Source organism: Protopterus annectens, chromosome 5.part0 (assembly GCF_019279795.1).
Source record: "Protopterus annectens isolate FY-2018-M chromosome 5.part0, PAN1.0, whole genome shotgun sequence".
Taxonomy (NCBI): Eukaryota; Metazoa; Chordata; order Ceratodontiformes; family Protopteridae; genus Protopterus; species Protopterus annectens.
In genome coordinates, this window is record NC_056735.1 from 1,143,989,185 (window position 1) to 1,144,010,812 (window position 21,628).

Consider the following 21,628-nt stretch of genomic DNA (forward strand, 5'->3'; position numbering starts at 1 on the left):
GCCTTTGACACAATACCCCACTCAGGTATCATCGAAAAACTCATCAGCTTGAATGTAAACCCATACATCACAAGATGGGTTGCAAACTGGCTAAGCGACAGAACCCACAGGGTCAGAGTTGCTGGAGCCATGTCAGACTCAAAGCCTGTCACAAGTGGTGTCCCACAGGGCTCAGTCCTGGGTCCACTCTTGTTCGGCATCTACTTTTCTGAAGTACAAGCAAACGCAGGAGGGTTATGGCTGACAAAGTTTGCAGATGACTGCAAACTGGGCGCCATAGTCGAAAACACATCTGACACAGATATCCTTCAGAAGGGCCTCACAGAAACGGATAACTGGTGCCAGAGCCATGGCCTAAAGTTAAATGCCAAGAAATGCATAGTCATACCCTTCGGGAAAAACAAGGTTACCCCTAGCTACCATATAGGTGGCAATCCACTGAGCACAGAAGTAGTCATCAGGGATCAGGGGACCCAGGTTGACAGTAGCCTTTCGTTTGACACTCATGTTGCTAAAGTAGTTAGGAAAACCTTCTACATTGCCCACCTGATCATGAAGGGATTCACATCTAGATCAAGGGAGGTCATCGTCCCCCTGTACTCATCACTCATTAGACCTATGATTGAGTACAATGCCCCATTCGGACTGTATCTGACCCGACACCTGCAGCAGCTGGAAAGGCCACAAAAGTTCCTCACCAAAAGGATAAAGGGTCTCAAAAATATGTCTTATGCTGCCCGACTGAAAGAACTCCAGCTCTATTCAGTCTCATACCGCTTGCTCAGAGGTGACCTGTGCCTGACATATAAGGCCATGTCAAACCCAGATTTGATGAATATGCTTCACCTCAAAAAATCTAGATCCCTCAGAACCACAAGGGCGGGAGACTTCAACCTTGACACGGTTATTAATAGAACGTGCTGGAGGGACAGATTCATCACCCAGAGACTCCCTATGCTGTGGAACAAAATCCCGGTACATGTGAGGCAGAGCACCTCGCTGACCTTGTTCAAGAGGAATCTTGACCAATGGATGGGAGATCGCAGATATACCCCAGGGATTACTTCAGTGTCACTGCTTGACAGAGGCACAGCAAAATAATAGGCATAGTTTTATTCAAACTAAAGGGGTGGCGAAAGCCAAATAACTATGGGCTAGGCTTATAAATGCCCTTGGGCAGATAGCCTAGTATGAACCTATGAACCTATGTTACATCTAGATGCCACAGGTACTTCCCAAGTCTAAAATGATCTAGCCTCCACTCACAAACAGTTGCTCAAAATGCAAAGTAGTTATTTAAGTCTGTTTTGCCGGAGAACTAAGGCATCTTCAAAGTAAAGCTCATGATAAGCAAATAGTCATAATATATTTTAAGATTCCTGCAGTTCTAATCTGCAACACAATCCAATTCTCTAAAGAATATATCCAATAATCTCAAATTAAGGACTGATGAATCCAAAATGATGCGAATTTTACTGAAAACCCAATGGCTAGAGACCCTTGGCTTCACCCCAAAGACTTGGACTAAGTAGGCTGCACATATTCTGACTTGGAACCAATAACATGCAATCCTCGTGTGAATACAACTGAGCATGTAAAGGGATTGAGAACAGCAATTATAGCAAGATCAAATTAATATATTTCTCAAATTCTTAGAAAAACTGCATTTTACATGGCAAACATTTTTCTCTACACTGCAACAGGAAATAAGCCATTCAAACTAGCTCGATTCACTAACCATCTCTGACCTTCTTCAGCCAATTATCACAGTTTAAAATGGAACAGGTTACACATCCAGAAGCACACCTATAAAACCATGAATATAGTAAAATATTTCTTTTACATATAATTTACATTTTGTACAGTTTAAAGGAGCCAACAAATCCCTAACAGTTATTAGGGCCATGTAATGTGCTGAATCTTCTTTCTTGGTTCTGAAGACTGGGATTCCCCCTGGAAAGAAAAAAAATAAGCACATTAAACATACATTAATTGCCTGCAATAAATGCATCATACAAATTGGTTTACAGATTTGGAGTATCAACAAAAACCTAAGTGGCAGAAAGCAGCTATGCAGTGTAGATCTAAAAATGTTGATGGTAAGTACTAAGATTAAGTGTCATGGAGTTTCTCAAGTGCAAATCTATAAACTATGCTTTGGCAATAGGCACCCATTCTGTGCACTGATTGCAGATGCTAGGTCAAATATAATATTAAATGGCATCTTTCCAAGCCTGCCTTGTGCAAATATTTACATCAACAAGCAGAGAGTAGCCTCTCCATCCTTGCTTCTTTTAATTTACCTGGCACACATGAAATAATGAAATTAATACTGTTTTACGCCCTATACTCTAACCACAGGTAAACAGACCAATAACACATTACGTCCTCTAGTACCCCTACCCACATGCCAGGAAAAGAGCAGGAAGTCTACCAGATGTAAAAAGGGCACACTTGAAAGGCCACCGTTCTGCAGATTACATCATGCAAGTATAATCCTGCCTTGAGACACTCCTGCAGTGTGTACATATTTTGAGGAAGTAAAGAACAATGAAAGCAACCTGAAGGATGGGAGCATACATTTCCATAAGCATACCCTGCCAGACTGCCTTGCCAAATGAAACATTTGCCTTTGATAAAAAAGCTAACTTGCAGTACTTCAAGAAGTTGCATAGAGATGATGTTTCTCAAGCAACAGTGTTAAAGATGCAGAGTTGCTGAATTACCCATTGATCAAGATGCCCCCTCAGAAGGTCTCCTATACTTGTTGTAACGTTAAGTTAATAGCATTTCAAAGTGACTTGTGAACTGTATCTGTTGAATGTCATTAGGTATCCTCATAGCTGTAAAAAATTTAAGTGCGACTAAACCATGGGTGACCAACCTTTTTGGCTCAGGAGCCAGTTACCATACAGTTCAGGGGCCACTTAACATACTTCGCAAGGTTTGGGGGGGGGGCACACTACTATGTCCAACATTTATCTGCCCATTCAAAACATTATTGCTGTAGGACCTACCAGGGGACAGATAAAATGCTTCAGTGGGCCAGATTGTGGCCTTAAGGTTACCTGTTGGACACCCCTGGACTAAACAAAATACATACAAATTCCAATGCTCCAGCAGGTTCATAGATGTGTACTAGGCCAACTACCACTGGGGTCTTTTTAAGTCTAGCCATGCATCCTAAATCCCTGAAAAAGTTCTGTTACCCTTGGTAGTATAAGAGGAGCTTGAGAGATGAAAGAAATACCACCACTCACAGGATGCCTGTGTCAATTAGAGACATGGGTGCCAAACTATAGGTGACTTTCCAGTCCCCCATCCAGTTGTCCAAGTTGCACTTCAGTTTGGGGGGGGGAGTTGATGACTCTGCTTCACATAAATTGGGAGCCTATTCCAGAGAAGGGGTAGTTTCTAGAATACATACCGGTCTCTCCATCAGGACTTATTTATATCATAAGCAATGTTTTTAAGACTTTAGAATGGACAATTCTAATGCGGTTTGTTTTGCAAATAAACAGGAGGTCCATCAGAGTGGGTTCTGACAATGCCTTGTATGCCAAGCACAGATTTCCCTACAACAGCTTGTAAGAGACGGAATACAGGGGATAGGGTTTGAGGTGTCTGCACAGGACATGTTATTTAGAAACTATATTCATTTTAATGAGGAACCTCTGTGGACGCAATGACCACCTTGGACCTAGATGTCATACCTCTGTTTATATATTGCCCAACACAAAATGATTTCCTCTTTACTGTAGGAAAGTCATCAAAAGCTAGATTACTGTCTGTGTACATCCCTAAATCTGAGACCACTGGGTCAATTCTTTGAGGGCGTGCTATCAATATGGTATCTACCTGGGGTATCAGACTTCCAAAATACAATTATGCATTTCTTGGCATGCAGTTTTAGTCCATGGCTCTGACACCAGTTACTTGTCTGTGTCACCCCTTCTTGGGGAACTTTATTGTGGGTGGGGGATTCTATGACTGCTTCCCATTTGCAACTGCTGGCAAATCTGGTCAGTCAGAGGCCCTTGATAATGGCCTTGACTTCAGAGAAGTAAACACCAAAAAGCAGTAGACCCAGGACTGTCCTGTGTGGACTCCATTGGGTTACTTTTATCTTGCTAAGCACCATACCTCCTATTTTTTGCCATAATTCTCTTCCTTCTGTTATTCAGTCTACTGATGTTTTAATGCCACCAGGATAGCTTTTTTTTTTTTTTTTTATTATTTCTATACTTATTCCTGGTCAGTACAGCTCCTGTATGTAACTCTTAATATGCTTGTAGAGAGCTTTAGTGAACAATTCTACTTAAGGCAGCAGTGTTCTCAGGGTTTAGGGGACATGAAATGTTGCCAGATTATCACTTAACAGTAGGAAATCAGCCTTAGACTAGCTTTTTTTTTTATATATATATAAATACTTCAGAGGAGAATTTTCTGGTCTGATATTACCAGAGGACAGTAAGCACTTTTGTCTCTCAATCCAAGACTTCATCAGACTGCAAGGCCATGGAATGTATCATCATGGAACTCAAAGACATTGGTAACTTCCAAACTCTGGACCCCACCCAGTTCAGGTTTGTGAAAGGCAGATTATGCCTTCTGAACCTGAGCGATGACTTTGAGGCAGTCACCAAAGCCGTAGACGAAGGGTAAGGTGGTTCACACAGCCTATCTTGACCTTGCCAAGGCTTTCGACACCATCCCCCATTCTGGAATTATAGCTAAACTCATTAAACTAGGCATAAATCCCTATGTCACAAGACGGGTTGCCAACTGGCTCACTGACAGAACCCACACTGTAAAAGTTGCAGACTCCAAATCTGACATCAAACCAGTGACAAGTGGAGTACCATAGGGCTCAGTCCTGGGACCTCTCCTGTTTGGTATCTACTTCTCTGAAGTACAGGCTAACACAAAAGGCCTCTGGCTAATAAAATTTGCAGATGACTGCAAACTAGGAGCCATAGTCGAGTCCTCAAACGATGTGGACATCCTACAGAAGGGCCTCACTGAGACAGATGCCTCGTGTCAGAGGCATGGCCTCAAGCTCAATGCCAAAAAGTGCACTGTCATCCCCTTTGGTAAAAACTCTGTACCCATGAACTACCACATAAACGGCAGTCTACTTAATGCCGAATGTGTGAGGAGACCTTGGGACCCAGGTGGACAGTAGTCTCTCCTTTGATAATCAGATCGCCACAGTAGTCAGGAAATCCTTCTATGTGGCACACCTCATCACAAAAGGGTTCTCATCCAGGAAAAAAGAGGTCATTGTTCCCCTCTACTCGGCACTCATTAGACCCATTATAGAGTACAACGCCCCTTTTGGAATGTACCTCACAAGACATCTGCAGCAGCTGGAAAGGCCACAGAAGTACCTCACAAAGAGGATTACTGGCCTCAAACAGATGCCCTACACTTACCATCTCAAAAGACTCAAGCTTTACTCTGTAGCATATCGCCTACTCTGAGGAGATCTCTGCCTAACATATAAAGCTATGTTAAACCTAGAGCTGTTGGACATGCTACACCTTAAGAAATCCCATTCCATCCGAGATAAACGCTCTAGGGACCTAAACCTTGTCACCACAATAAACAGGACATGCTGGAAGGATAGAGTCCTGTCCCAGAGACTTCCTATACTCTGGAACAAGCTACCCATCTATGTCAAGCAGAGTTCCTCATTAGCACACCAAGAAAAATCTTGATGAGTGGATGGGAAATAGGAAATGCACCACGGGGATCACTTCTGTGGCTCTGCTCAACAGGGGCACAGGAAATTAACTATCTTGGGTCGCGTAAGCCATGGAACCTTGTTGGCTAGGCTTACTTAGGCCCTTGGGCCGATACCCTAGTACCTACCTAAGAATAATGCAATACAAACTTTATTTAAAGAGAGAGTTACATGACATAAAAATGAAAGCTGAAGATGAACTTAGATGTTCTGAATATTTGTGGCAAAAGACTAAATGCATGTTTTCCACCAAGTCTGAACAACTGTGAGGATTTTGTTGTATTTCTGAGAAGGAAGAGATTAAAGTATTAAGTCATCCATTGTTTTATGTCTTGTGACTCTCTCTCTTTATTTAAGTGAAGGCTTATATTGCATTATTCAGTCTGATAAAGTCTTGGATTGAGACACGAAAGTGCTTACTAATGTGTATGTGTATTAAACTTGTTTGGTTTTATTTTATCTTCCGTATTTTTCTTAGTTTGCGTTTGTTATTCAGTTAGTTCAGTTTAACTGTTTTTTTTTTTTTGTATTACCAGAGAGGACATTATAGTAAGGGGTGTGCAGCGCTCACCCATATTAGTGAGAACAGATCCAGTTTGTGTTCTTGGTCAGTGCACTGACAATTTGTTCCAGGGACTGTGCGTTCACAAAGTCCAGGAATCTCTGTGTAAGAACACTGGTGTAATATACAATTCCCAGTCAACACTGAAATAATTAATGTTGGTTGAGTGTGGTACTGGGTTGGATGGTGAGAGTCTCCAGTAAGCTTTAATATGTGTTATGGGTGTCTTGGGTCATAGAGGAATACCTTCAGCTTGCAAGCAAACGACATGGGATTTTGCTTACGGGCATTTGAATGTGGAGAAGCTCAAGTGCATCTTTGAGCTTGACCAGCCTTGATGTATACTTCTGACGTAAAATAGACACACCTCCACCTTTAGTCCCTGCCTGTGTAGCAACTGGTCTAATGTGTGGAAGGTATTCTAGCCTAGCACTGCCAGGGTGCTCCTTGACTTTAAACTATGTCTAAGTGACTGCACAGAGATCAGTATTCTCTAGAGTGAGAACTTGTAAGGAATGCAGTTTTTTTTTTGTTTAGCCTCCTGCCATTGAGCAATAACACCTTTAGATTTTCTTGGTTTTAATTTCCTATGTTAGAATTGTCAAAATGGAATCCTGAATCAGAGTTAACATACTCAAGAGCAGGCAGATGAAGTGGTGCAAAACTCTGCTGCAAAAGTCTAACAGATTCTAAACTCAATGTTTTTTTAAACATTTTTATTGTATTCACTTTTGACATAGGCAAACTTAGTTATACAAAAGTAATCAAACCATATTAAGTTTACATTTACAAAAACAGTTTCTACCTTCTCTTAAACCTCAGTCCTCCTCCAAAATATTTTTCTACATGTATTGTTCTGACAATTTCCATTCTTTTCTATACAATTTACTCCTATCCTTTTCTTAAGATTCCACTTCCTGTTCTTTTACTGGGTCACAATATTCACCACTTCAAATATAGCTGGCTTAGATTTTGATCCATTTTCTAGTAATTGCTTTTTTTGGCAGCCGTGAAAATCAGACTTAACAAGGCCTTGCTATATCTTAGGCAATTCAGATCCTGTACCCCAGCTCAAAAAAAAATCACTTCCTTAGTTATGCTCATTTGTTTCCCCAGTATTCCAGACAGAGCAGGAATTTTGTAGGGATTTTTTTTTTAAGTCTGCCAACTCATTACATTGCCAAAACACGTTCCCAGTTACTTCTTTCTTCCCCATCACACCTCCAATATTTGCCATCTACTGAAGAAAAATTCTTTGGTGTCTGCTTGAGGTATAAAAAATAACTACGTAAACACTTCCAGGCAAAAATCCTAAATTTTCTACACTTTGTTGAATATTTGGGAGCCATACATATGTCCTCTCATGGTTTCTTTTGGAACTGCACACCTAATCTCTTTTTCCAATCTTTTCTGACCTCTTCTGATTGATTACTATAGTTAAAAACTCAACCAGTGCAGGTCTTCGTTTTGGATTTCCTCATCCCTTTCTCTTTGTCTACACTTGGATATCAATCCCCGATAGCCTGCAATCCAAATGTCTTCTTTGCCTCTTCCCATTCTATTACCTTTCCTTCTCAAATTATTTGCTCCCAATACTTTGGTTCTTTGCCAGCTTCCTCCAGTAAAACTGCAATCCCCATTTGTCTCTCTTCTTTGCACCCCTAACTGCAGCCTTCCTTATTGGCAGAATTTCCTTTCTCCATTCCTGTGCTGGCTTACTTCTTAGTATACTTTCTTCTACTTTATAATATTCTATATGACTGTTGTTCTAATCCCATTCTTTCCTTATTTCTTGAATACACCTTTGCTTTATCATCCCTTTCAACTCTGAACTGTAGCTTTCTGCTTGTATTACATGCAAGAGCCTTAACTGTGCAGCTCTAAAATATCCCTTCAAAATCAGGTAATCCTCAACCTCTTTGTTCTGTTGGGAGGATCAACTTAACTCACTTGACTTTTGCCTTTTTCCCTTCCCAAATAAAACCCTTCAACTGTTTATTATGGTTCACAACTTCTCTAGTTGATAAAAAAATGAGCTGGACCTGTGGATAAATCTAAATGGGCTAAAATTTTGTTTTATTGCTTGTATTTTGTTACCCACAAGCAAGAGCTTCTAGTTTCTCAGTTACCGCATTATCTTTTGTTTAGTCTCTTCCCACATATCCTTAGCGGCCATAACCAAATCCTTTTTAATCCATACTCCTAAATACTTCATTTTATCATGTCTACATAAACATAACTTTTGCTGGACTAATTCATGTGGATACATAGTTTATAGCTATAGACTTGGTTTTATCTTCATTAATTTTATATCCTAAGAAAACAAACATAAAAAAATTTAAAAAAGAACTATTTCTGAATATTCCACAACACTTTATTTGGTACCTGATAGAATGAAAAAATGTCTGCAAATAAAGCAAACCTTTTTGAACACCATACCAATTAAATCCTTAAATTTCTGAGTCCCTTAATTTCTTTGCCTGTGGTGGTTCTAAATATAATGTATAAAAAAGGGGAGAGAGGACACTCCCTGCCTGGTTCCCCAGTTCAGAAAGGAAAGCATCTCACTCCAATTTTTGCCTCCAATCCCTCATACATCCGTCTAATTACCATATTATTGTATCATGAAATGCAAATGCTTCCATTGCCCTACTCATAAAATCCCAGCATCAGGACCCACCAATAACAACATTTCTTACATTCTGCTTCACTCTGAATCATCATTGTTCTATTAATGTTATTCTATTATTATTATTCTATTGATGTTGTCAAATTGTCTCTGCTCCACAAAACCACATTGATCCACATCAATTTTGGCATTAACTTTGCCATTACAGACAAATACTTAATAATCATGGTTTAAAACTGAAATGGGTCTATATGAAGATGGATCAGAGGAGTCTTCACAGTCTTTAGGTATTACAGCCACAGCAGCTTTTTTCCAGGATGTTGGTGCCTCCCTTTTAAAATACTGTGACACAAAACCTTCCAGATCTCCTCTGACTTCTTCCCTCCTAACTTCCACTGGAATACCATCTCTTCATGAAGACTTTCCTGTACATTGGTTAGATATGGTTCTAGGCGATTCGGTTGTGTTGACTAATGGTTGTTAAATGGGCAAGTGTATTTGCCGGTGTTAAGTGGGTTGAAGACCTGTCCTACTCTGACCTACAAAGGTGTATGTGCCCATTCTGGCCACTGTGCACCCATCAAAGCCCAGCAGCCCTGGGTCAATAAGCTACTGTCAGACTGGTGTCCAGTAGCCCAGCTTGGGTTACCTAGGACTGCTCTGTTGAGCAAAAGTTAGATATAAAACCAATCAACCTGCCAAACAAAGAACTGCCATACAATCTAGGTTCACTGGCAGGATGCAGCTTGGAAGTGGGTGACAAGATGGTGGGGAGGAGGCTGGACATCCTATGTATCCAGGAGACAAGACGGAAGAGCAGTGCAGCAAACCCACCTGCTTTGGGATCCAAAGTCTACTACCCAGGAGGACAGGCTAGAAATGGTGTGGGAATTGTGGCAAGGGAGAGGCTTCAGAAGATAGTGAGGGATGTCATCATAACGGGTGACAGACTCATGGCAATCTGACTCCAGTTTAATGATAGTGCATAAACTGAGATTATACCGTCCTATAGCAGGATTGTGATAGTGAGGACAAGAGTGTATATTCAGATATCAGTTGCATGACCTACTGGCTAAAGCAGGACAACATGAATTGGTGTTAATAATGGATGACATGAATGCACACACTGGAACAGACAGAACAGGAGAGGAGGACTGCCTTGGTCCACATGGGAAGAACTGCAGGAATAAAGGAAAAGCCATCCTAGACTTCCATCTGGCAAATAGCTGAATAGTTGCAAACACACAGTTCAGAAACAGTCACAAGATCGCATACAACAGTGGTCAACACGCAACTTGGGTAGACTTCCTCCCAGTAAGGAAAGGGCACTGTGAGAGAATCAGCGATTGCAAAGTTACCCCCAGTAAAACAGTCGTCCCACAGCATAAACCATGGGTTGCCATAATCAACTGCAAGCATTTGTCAAAGAAGGCTCCAAGGTCAATAGAGACCAGGCTGATGACCTGGAAGTTGACTGCAGAGAAAGAACAGTTCAAGGAATTACATTGGGCTATAGCGCCTCACGAGGAGGAAACGGGGAGTTGAAGAATTGCAGCCCCTCAAAACAGCATGTATGAGAACTACAGAACAGACACACAGCTCAGCTAGGTAAGGAAATAAGGTAGACAAGGAAAGATGATGGTGGAATGGAGGAGTCCAGGAAGTCATCAAAAGAAAGAAGGCATGCAGGAAGAAGTGGGAGACGAAAAGACGGACCAGGCTACAAAACAATACTGGTGAGCTAACAAAGAAGCTAAGAAAGGAGTTGCAATAGCAAAGAAAGTACAGTTTTGTACCTACCATAAATGTAGATGTCCGATGGGCATGCATCTGCAGTCCTTACAAATGGGTTGTCCCGTCGTCAGGCAGCCCTTCGGTCGGCCGGATTCCAAAGTCTGGGTCTGGCCTCGGCCGGTGTCGCACTTCACCCGACATCATAGCTGCAGTTCTTCGGGTATAAAGGCATCAGCCGACGCCATTTTCCTCAGTGTTTCTTGCCCCAGATGCCAGGTGCCCTCTAGGAAGGCTAAATTTGGATAAATGCAAATGGTTCCAAATAGTAGAGAGCACACAAAAAATAAGCATGTATGTACATATATACAAACAAATACACCATAATAGATTCCCCCAGCTAGCTACAAGATGGGCAAATACCCTAGGAGTACCACAGAGGGGAAGGAGGGTGGGTAATCCTGACTGCAGATGCATGCCTATCGGACATCTACATTTATGGTAGGTACAAAACTGTACTATGTCCTTCAAGGATGCATCTGCAGTCCTTACAAATGGGTAGAATACCATAGCCAAACTGGGGGAGGAGGAGAAATAAGATTATGGTGTAGTTAAGATCACTTGCAAAACAGCAGTGGCAAAACCTGTTCGGGATCTGGAGTATAAAGGTAAATTATAATGCTTGGCAAATGTATGCACGGAGCTCCAGGTAGCAGCCTCTAAAATGTCTTTGGTAGCCACTCCTCGTAAGAAAGCTGTGGTAGTGGCTGTAGCTCTTGTAGAGTGAGGCCTGATGTTTTCTGGAGTTTTCTTCCCATGGTAGGAGTAACAAAATCTAATGCAATTTCCTATCCACTTAGAGATTGTCTGTTTTGAAATTGCTTTTCCTTCCTTTCCTGTTGCATATGCTACCAGTAGCTGGTCAGTTTTTCTATTGCTCTTGGTCCTGTCCAGGTAGTAACGTAATTGTCTATGTACATCCAAGGTATGCAGCATTCTTTCTCCCCTGTTCTGTGGGTTGGGGAAGAATGTAGGTAGGTGGATAGCTTGATTTAAAGATACCCTGGAGACCACCTTTGGCATAAAGGTAGGATTAGTTCTCATGGACACTATCTTGATGGATGATCAGGAAGGGCTGTACTGCCATTAATGCCTGTAGCTCAGATACCCTTCTTGCTGAAGTGATTGCAAGCAGGAAAGCAGTTTTCCATGATATGAACTGTAATTCTGCTGTTGCTGCTGGCTCGAAAGGAGGGAGTGTCAACTTTTCTAGCACAAAGTTCAAGTCCCATGCTGGCAATGGTGGCTTCCTAGGTGGCTTTACATTCTTAATCCCTCTCAGAAACGGTCTGAGCAGAGGATGTGAGAAGATTGGAGGATCCAAGTTGTATTCTGCTGAAATAGCTGATGCATGAATCTTAATGGAAGAATAGGACAGGCCGCTGTGGAAGAGCTCTGCCAAGTATTCTAGGATGTTAGCTATGTTTACCAGTGACACATTCTCTCCTTTTGCAGTACTCCAAATGAGATATCTTTTCCATTTTGCTGAATAATTTTTTCTTGTTGAGGGTCTGCGAGCCTCCATGATAATGTCTTTAACCCTTTGAGATAAATCTGGGTTATTTGGTCTTATGCAATGTTCCAGGCAGCCATCTGCAGTGTTTTCAGGTTTGGATGCAGGGTTTTGAAGTTGTTCTGTGTTAACAGCAAGGGAACTAGGGGTAGAGGCCATATTTGTTCCCGAGACATACTCCTCAGTAATGGGTACCAATGCTGCCTTGGCCAGTCTGGAGCTATCAGGACGATCCTTGGACGGTCTTCTTTGATCTTCAATAGCACCTTGTGCATCAAAGGAAGAGGTGGGAATGCATATGCTGTCAGGTTTTCCCAAATGAAAGATAGGGAGTCCACTTTCCAAGCAAGTGGGTGGTACGTCCTTGTGCAAAATTTTTTCAGTTGGTGATTGTGTGGGGATGCAAATAAGTCTATTTCTGGTAGTCCCCATTTCCCTGTAATGGTTTTGAAGATGTCCGGATGCAGCATCCATTCGTGGGCATCCGTGGTAGTTCTGCTTAGGATGTCTGCTAGTATATTTTCTTTTCCTGGCACAAAAAGTGCTTGTAGCTGAATGTTGAAGCTCAGTGCCATATTCCAGAGGTCCATTGCCATCCGGCAAAGAGGGTATGAATGTGTGCCTCCCTGTTTGTTGATGTACCACACAACTGTGGTGTTGTCCGTTCTTATCAGCAGTTGACCCTGTCGAAGGAATGGTCTGAATGCCTGAATTGCCAGTTTTACTGCCAGCATTTCCTTTTGATTTATGTGTAGGTGCAGCTGGTCTTGAGTCCATAAGCCTTGTATGCACTTGTCCAGCATGTGTGCCCCCCAACCGAGGTCTGAGGCGTCTGTTGTGATGGTCTGGCTTGGTTGAGTGCTGTGGAAGGGCAGTCCCTTGTTTGATTGACAGGCCTGAGCCCACCATTGGAATTCTTGTTTCAGGCATGGAATTATTGGAATTTGGGTTTCTAGGCTGTGCTTGTGCTGAGACCATAAATTCCTTAGGTACCACTGTAACTTTCTCATATGTAGTCTGGCATGTGGAATCAATATTATGCAGGATGCCATGTAACCGAGAGCTTGCAGGACTTTTCTTGCTGTTAGCTGGTTTTGCTTTATTAATGCCATGAAGTACAAAGGGAGTTGCTCCTGTTTTTCTACTATCAGGAAAGCCATTTGTTTTGATGTGTCCAGATCTGCACCCAAGAAGGTTATCCTTTGGGATGGTATCAGCCTTGACTTTTTTATATTGACTGTGTATCCCAGGGCTTGTAGTAGATGAATGACCCTTTCCAAATCTTTTGTTAATTTGTTTTTGTTGTCCGCTTGTAACAGGCAGTCGTCCAGGTGAGGGTAAATTTGAATTCTCTGAAGCCTGCAATGAGCAATTACTGATGCCAGGCATTTCGTGAATACTCTGGGCGCAGTAGATAAGCCAAAGGGCAATGCTGAGAATTGATAATGCTCTGATCCTGCAAGAAATCTGAGATATCTTCTGCAATTTGGTCGTATGGGGACGTGCAGGTATGCCTCCTTGAGATCTAGAGTTACCAGCCAAGACTCCTTGCCCAGCATGGGAAGAAGCTGCTGTAGGGTCAGCATTTTGAATTTTGGAACAGTGAGGTATGTGTTTAAAGCGGACAGGTCGAGAATAGGTCTCCATTGGTTTTCTTTTCTTGGTACCAGGAAGAGTCTGGAGTAAAATCCTTGCCCTTGTTCCATAGATGGTACCCTTTCTATAGCTCTCATCCTTAGTAAGTGAGTTATTTGTTCTAGAGCTTCTTTCTTCTGATTTGGAGGTAGGTTTGGCATTCCTCTCTTCCTTGGTAGAGTATGGAAGTGAAACCTGTAACCTTGGTCTATTGTCTGTAAAATCCATTTGTCTCCTGTGATGTAATGCCAGTTTACTGAAAATAAGGCTAGCTTCCCGCCTAGGGGTGCCTCTAGTTGTTCCCTGGTAGGCGGTGCCAGAGCCAAGTCACTGTGATTGTCCTGTGGAGGTGGTGGTGGCTGGATCTGTGGCTGTACCTCGCTGGTTGTTAGCCTGCCACTGACGTCCCCTGTAGGCACCTCTGGATTGACCCCTGCCTCTTGAGCGCCTATTCTTGCCTCTCGGAGCTCTGGAGGAGTCTGGAAAGGACCAGTTTTTGGAAGGCCAGTTCCTGCTAAACCTTGGAGGCTGGACCTGTAAGAAATCCTTGACTGTCTGGACAGATTTTGCTTTCTCTTCCACCTTCTTCAGCACCTGCTGCGCAGGGGAGCCAAACAAATTGAGCTTATCCATAGGAGCATCTAGGAGCTTTGATTTAACATGGTCTGGTAAGGACTGCTCTTTTAACCATGCATGTCTTCTGATCAATGTGCCAGTCATGGCTGATCTAAAGGAAGCCTCCAGTGCATCATAGCCACATTTTAAGGAATGATTACTGACCTGTTGAATGTTATGTACCATTTCCTGTACAGATTTTTTGTCTAATGGTTCATCCGAGGACAGTTTTTTAGTTAATTGGTCTAACATAAATTCCTGATACTGCATCATGTGGAATTGACAGTTCAAGGCCCTAGCTGAAAGAGTAGCAGAAGTGTAAACTTTTTTACCCCATCTCTCTAAGGACCTAGATTCCCTTTCAGAGGGAGGGGGTTTTTGGTAGAAGTAGCTGCTACAGCCTTGGGTCCCTGGGAGATAGTTTCGGGATCTGCAATAGGGGCCTTATACAAATGATAATGAGTGTCCGGAACCCTGTAGTACCTATCGGGCTTAGCAGGGGCCGGAGGAAGAGAATCAGGAGCAGTACAAGCATCATTAAAAGCATCATCCACAACAGTAAGTACTGGAGGAATGGCTAAAGGCCTATGTTGTGGCAAATGCAGAAAGGTTCTAAGCCTTTTCCTAGAGTCTGAAAAATCCTGGCCCTGCCATTGAAATTGTTCCCTCATAGCATGCAAGGTTTCCCCAAAAGAAAATTCCTCAGGCGGAGAGGCAGAAGGAATGGACTCTTCTGCATCAGAGTCCTCATAAGGAGAAAAGGGGCCCTCTGGAGGGTTCGAATTATCTGATTCATCAGAGGAGCCATCTGAAGAAACTGGCTCAGGGGGCTCTACTCTAGTCCTCTTCTCTGGAGGTGGGTGAGAGGCCCTGTCTGAATGTGGTTGGGATCCCCGGATCAAAGAAATGAGATCCTCTGCAAGACTAAGCATTTGTGAACTAGAGCTAGGCCTGTGAGAGGGGGTCTTAGCAGGTACAGATTTGGTAGATTTTGCTGCTTTCGCCCTGGCAAAGGCCTTAATCGACATGGATGCAGGAGGCCTAGCAGCTCCACGTGCAGGGGTAGAAATATCCAAAGGGATAGTATCAGATAAATCCTGTGAACCTGCAAGAGCAGGTGGGATTTCAGTAGCAGATTCAGCCAGGCTGGAGGAGGCCTCGGTAAGTGGCAAGCTGTCGGCCGGAGGAAGAACCGTGGACTCTGTTTCAGCCGAAACAGAGACACTCGCGGTTGGCTTAACCGCGGTTTCGGCCGAAACCGCGGACCGCGAGTGTCGGTCCTTTTCCTTGCGCTTTTAGAAATTTGTGTAGTCGGAGTATCCGACGGCATAAAGTAAGCATAAGGGAGCCGAAAAACTCTTCAGCAAATTCCGACCGACGTCTAAGCGTCCGTCGGTTGAAAGAAGCACAGGCTAGACAAGCTGCTACGTCGTGGTCTGGGCCTAAGCAAGGTAAGCAGTAAGAGTGGAAATCTTTATGAGGTATTTGTTTCCCACAAGTTAAACAGTTATTCACTTTTTCTGACATCGGCTGAGGCAAGAAAGAGTCCCCAACGGGGTACTTAGCTTTTTAGAAGTCTTCGGTACTTTGTAGTAGTAATCTCTGGTTCTGACTGACCGGCACTTGCGAACAGCTTCTGCTTCGGGCGCCACGCGGCAAGAAAGACTGGGGAAAATGGCGTCGGCTGATGCCTTTATACCCAAAGAACTGCAGCTGTGGCGTCGGGTGAAGTGCGACACCAGCCGAGGCCAGACCCAGACTTTGGAATCCGGCCGACCGAAGGGCTGCCTGACGACAGGACAACCCATTTGTAAGGACTGCAGATGCATCCTTGAAGGACATCAAGGCATCAGAGGCACTCTGCTAACTTCTAGAAAGTCAGTAGATGGCACAAAGAAACTATCAGAATGCAAGGCAAAGACAGAAAGATAAAGATATTAAGATACCCTTCATAAGGGATGCCTGCAAAAACTTGCTCACTAGTCCAGAGGAGATCAAAGGTATATGGAAGTATTCCAGCAGCTTCCAAATGAAGAAAAACCCATAAAAGCTGTACTGCCCCAGACAGCCTACAATGACAGAAGAGCAGGAACCCACCATATAAGTAAGAACAGCACTAAAGGAACTGAAGTCAGGGTCACAGCAGATATAAAGATGCTGAGTGAGCTAGGGGAGAAATGGCTCCTGAGGGTACACATAGCAGTATGAAGAGAAATCTGTATTCCAGATGACTGGAGAATAAGTACACTAGTGCCAGTGTTCAAGAACAAAGGGGACATTCACAACTGTGGGCAGTACAGAGGTATCAAACTCCTGTCACATTGCATGAAAGTTCTGGAAAGGGTGATCGATAAATACACAGACTAGCAGAAAGTACGATGTAATATGTGCAGTTCAGATGCAGATCAAGATGCAGTACAACTGACCCGATGTTTGCAATGAGACAGACAGTTGAGAAAAAGGTAGAGATGATTAGGAATGCCCAGTTGGACATTGTCGACTTTAAGAACGCATATGACAGGGTCCTAGTAAAGCTGATTTGGGCAGTCCTGCGGTGGTTCAAAGTCCCAGCAACACACTGGCAGAATTAGTACAAGCTGTGTACAAGGACCAAAAATGACTCTAGTACGAACAGTGTTCAGTTTTGGGATTACAGTGGAAGTGGGTGTGCACCAGGGTTCAGCTTTGAGCCTGCTGCTGTTCATACTGGCGATGGACTACATTAGCAAACAGGTCAGAGGGGAAAGAACAAGGTTGCTGTATGCAGATGATGTGACATTACAAGCAGACTCTGAACAAGAACTTCAGCAAAGAAATGGGATATGGAATGCAAAACTGAAGACATGGGATGAAACCAAGTACAGATAAGACAGCTGTAATGGTAGCAAATGGTGGAGTTCAGAAGAAACAGAGAATGGAGAAAAGGGAAAACAGTGGAACAGGTTAACAGCTGCAAGTACCTGGGAGGTGTGGTTGAGGGGACCGGAAGTCTGAATAAGGAGGTCAAGGTCAGAATCAGAGGGGCTGCAGCAAACTGACACAGAATGTCAGGTGCACTGTACGATGAAAGAAGGTCAAAGAAGCTGAAACAGCTCAAAAAACCAATTGAACAAAGTTTTTCAAACATCATTGAGAGGGAGGCTAAAGTAGGTGTAGCTCACCTTTTTCCAATGCACAAATTAATCCTAAGGAAAATAAAGCTTCCAGAATCTGAAACAGCTCTCTTTGCCTCTAAGAAGTGAGCTGAAGAAAAGATTGCACCAATCCTAATAGAAATAAGGACAACCCTTTGTGTTGCTACATAATAAAAAATCTAGAAATTCACAGCTAAATTAGTTTGCTGTACTCCAAGATAAAATTCTCTTCCTCCAAAAAAAAATCTTCCTCAGAAATTGCGCTTTCTTCTCATGCTTCCAAAATCAAAATAAAAAGCTTCCATCATCACACTTAAAAAACACAGAGGAAGTTGAGCCCTGCTATGTGCCAAGGCTGAGAATTGAGATTGCATTTAGCACATGAGTGAAGCCATTGATTGATGTTAGATGAAGAGAGTGAGAGATAACATTGGAGGCTAGATGGGCGTGGACCAGAGAGAGGTAGTGAATGCGAGGGGGCCAGTCTGGAGTACCTCCAGCATGAGTAGTAGTGAGCTATCAAAATCTCAATAGTAATTGTCACCATTGACCTTGAAAGAGAAGAAGGGAAGAAGACATGAAGAGTTTTGAAAGAGAAGAGAGGCAGGACTTTCAAGCTGGTGTGTTATTCCCCTTTGTCCCACACTAACAGCTGGTGGTGGTTTACTGAATAAGCCGGCAGATGGGTGTCAGGTGCACACTTGGAAGCTCATGTCTTCTGAGTTCCATGATGAGAGTTTCTGTCAATGTCCAGAAATCACGATCAATTGCTTTTTCACATGGGATCCGTGATTTGTCTGTACTCCAAGGAAACCTGCCACTCCTGCCTCTGTTGCCTGCTTAGTGGAGTGCCCCTTAGTTGCAAAAACTTTGTGCCCATAAAGATATTCTGTTGCCTTGTTAGATGTTTGTAACACTAGATTGATGCTGTGTTCTGTTTTGATGACAACACATTTGAACTGGAATCAACCCTGACCCTGGAAAAGCTCAACCTTGACTACTGCTAATCTCACCCATAACTGCTGGCATATCCCTGGACTTGATATGTAGATGCTGCTATGTGCTTTCCACTGTATAGTTGTATCATTGCCTCTGTCGAGGCATCTGCCGTTAAAAGGTCGAGGCATCTGTGGTTCCGCTGGACTTCGCCTCTGGGTCGTTAAGAGCAAGGTTGTTTAGGTGACATTCCGGAAGTCCCACAAAAGTGCTCTTGTCCTGAAAAATGTTTAAAGATGACTGTGTAAATCCATGGAATGTTTGGTATGCATACACACATGTATACTCCATACACCATGAGCCTTATGCAGTTTGGCATATAGGAGGCACAGAACCCAAGATTGATGATGAGATGCCATCAACCTGCAGGCTTGAAGGATGAGCCATGGAAGTAAAGTAGCGGACTCGACTCATTTTGTTTGGATAGAAAGAAAAGTTATCATGGGTTAAAAAGGCAGTCTTACACCCAGAAAGCACATGTCTTGAGAGATACATGTAGAAGCAGATTATATTTAATTCAGAATACTATTTAAGTTCAGTAGCACAGCTAGGCATCTTCAGATGCTGTAGAGATGCATTCCTTTGGCTGTAGAAGGATAGATGTTTCTTCTTGTAGCCTGAAGGTGATAATTCCTTGTAGCCTTTGGTAGATACTGAACAGGTAGCCCTGAAAAGCCAAAGGACTGAGCAGAGACCTGCCAAAGAGAAATGCCAATGTAGATAAAGAGGAAGACACCAGCAAGAACTGATGATGAGAGAATGCAGAAACGAGGCAGATATTAGGCTGCAACAGCCTGATAGGCACATGAAGGTAAAAGCTGTTGCGATCTCCCAACACCATCAAGTAGATTTTTGCCCAGCAAGGAGTGAAGCTGTGATAATCTTGGGGATTTGAACTTTGGAATTGTCGGTCTGGTGGTCCAGATGGAACAAATTGGTCCACCCTTCTGGTACTTCTTAAGGCTTAGGAACAAGGAATAACAGGAATGGCCCCTTTCACCCCTTCGCTTTCTTGTGAATGGCTTTCTTTGTGGAGTGGAGAGTAACTTGGAAAGGAGCCTTTTCCTTTGTGGAGATGAGTATGCATGCTGAAAAAGGTTTGTGTGGGACATTCCAGAAACTGGCTTGTTGTTTGAATCTGGTCCCAATTAAATCCTCCTCATCTGTGAAAAGAGACAGTTCTTTCAAGCTTGCAATTAGATCCTCTGTAAGCTTCCAGCAGAATAGGAATATACTGTCTACTGGAAAAGGAAGGACTGACCCCTGCCTCACCAAGGACTGCCTGGGGTGAACCCCTGTTCTAGGGCAGAACCTGCCCTGAACTGCCCCTAAAGAACCAGGCAGACCCCTTGACGTCTAGAGTTAGCAAGGACTGGGAGTCACCCCAGAAATATGTCACCTTAAACTAAATTGCCGGCCCCGGTGGCTCAAAAATAAAATGTACCCGCTTAATAGACTTAGCTTTTGTCCTCCATTCTCTAATTTTCTGGCTCCCACAAACAACCAAACAACAACATCAGACTGTAAAGAAACATCAGACTGTCCTTGTCTTACCAAATTCCTTCAATTCTAACTCAGCAGCCTCAGCATGCCTCTTGAAGAACAGAAAGAAGTGGCAGCCACCCTCGAGGAGCCTGCACAGCATCAAAGCCCACATTAAGAGACATTGCAAACTTTGTTCACAGACACACAAACCAAAGCAACAAACTTTACTCAATAAACCTTACACAAGCATCCACCTTAGATTTTCAATGTGAGAAAGAGATAATTTTGATATTTTCAGCATGTCTGACAATTTGTAAGGTGCACAAAACAGTCATGTGAGCAAGTAATATTGTATGGTATGGAAACCTAGACAATAAAAGCAGAGTGGTTGAGGAAGCTAGAGGTGATGGAGATGAATTGCCTGAGACGGAAGGAAAGGTGCACACTGTGGGACAGATGAAGAAATGTGGACATAACAGCAAAAGCCAAAGTAGCTCCGAATGCAGAAATAGTCAAAGGGAGCAGATTACAGTGGTTTGGGCACATGTGCAGAAAACCAGAAGACAATCTGGTGAAGATTTGAGACAGACAGGAAGAAGGGAAGAGGAAATAAGGGCGTCCAGCAAAGAAGTGGCTGGACTGTGTGAGATGCTTACGACAATCAGGCATGAATGTTGAAGAAGGCAGGACAGTGCCACTGAAGACAGAGAGAGATGGTGGCAGTAGACAACACCCTAGCCCCATGTAGAAAATGGGGGTTAATGATGGTGGTGGTTACACATCACCATTTTCATCTTATTTCCTTCTATCTTAAATGTTGCTTGTTGAGTCTTGTCTACCTTTAACCTTGACATATTTAAGACTTCCATAAATATTTCCATTTGTGCTTTTTCTTGATTTCCCTGCTTTTCTGCTTTATACAAATTTTCATAAAATTTCTAAAATATCTGTAATACCTCTATAGGATCTCTGGTTAATTTTTCTTGGTCTAGGTTTCCCGGGTTTGGCAACAACCCTTTATATTTTCTGTTGCCAGAATCATTGTGATAAACGTTTTTGTGCTCTGGAGTTATGAGAAAAAAAAAAAGCTGCTTAACACTAAATTTTCTGAACTCATATTATCCAGGTACTCCATTTTCAATTTAGCACTCTGCAATTGCTCTTCCTCTTGTGCTGGAAGATTCCACTTACTCTGCAATATTTCAGCCTTTGTCAACCCTCTAGATAATTATCACTTCTTAACCAGATCTTTTCTTTTATTTCTAACCCATTTTCAACTCTACCTTTATTTTATTCCACTCACTAAGCTACAATTTCTAGATTACAATCTATCTTCCCGGTTAACTCCTGGGCAATTTCCACTACCCATTCCTTAAACCTCTCTTTTTAACAAGTAGGTTGGGAAATTCCAGTGTCTCATCTTAACTTCAGAACCCTGCATTTTTATCTTGGTAATTGCTAGCGCATGATTTGAAATAGTTATTAAATGTGTATCAGAGTTCTCAAGTAAATACAATTTCTG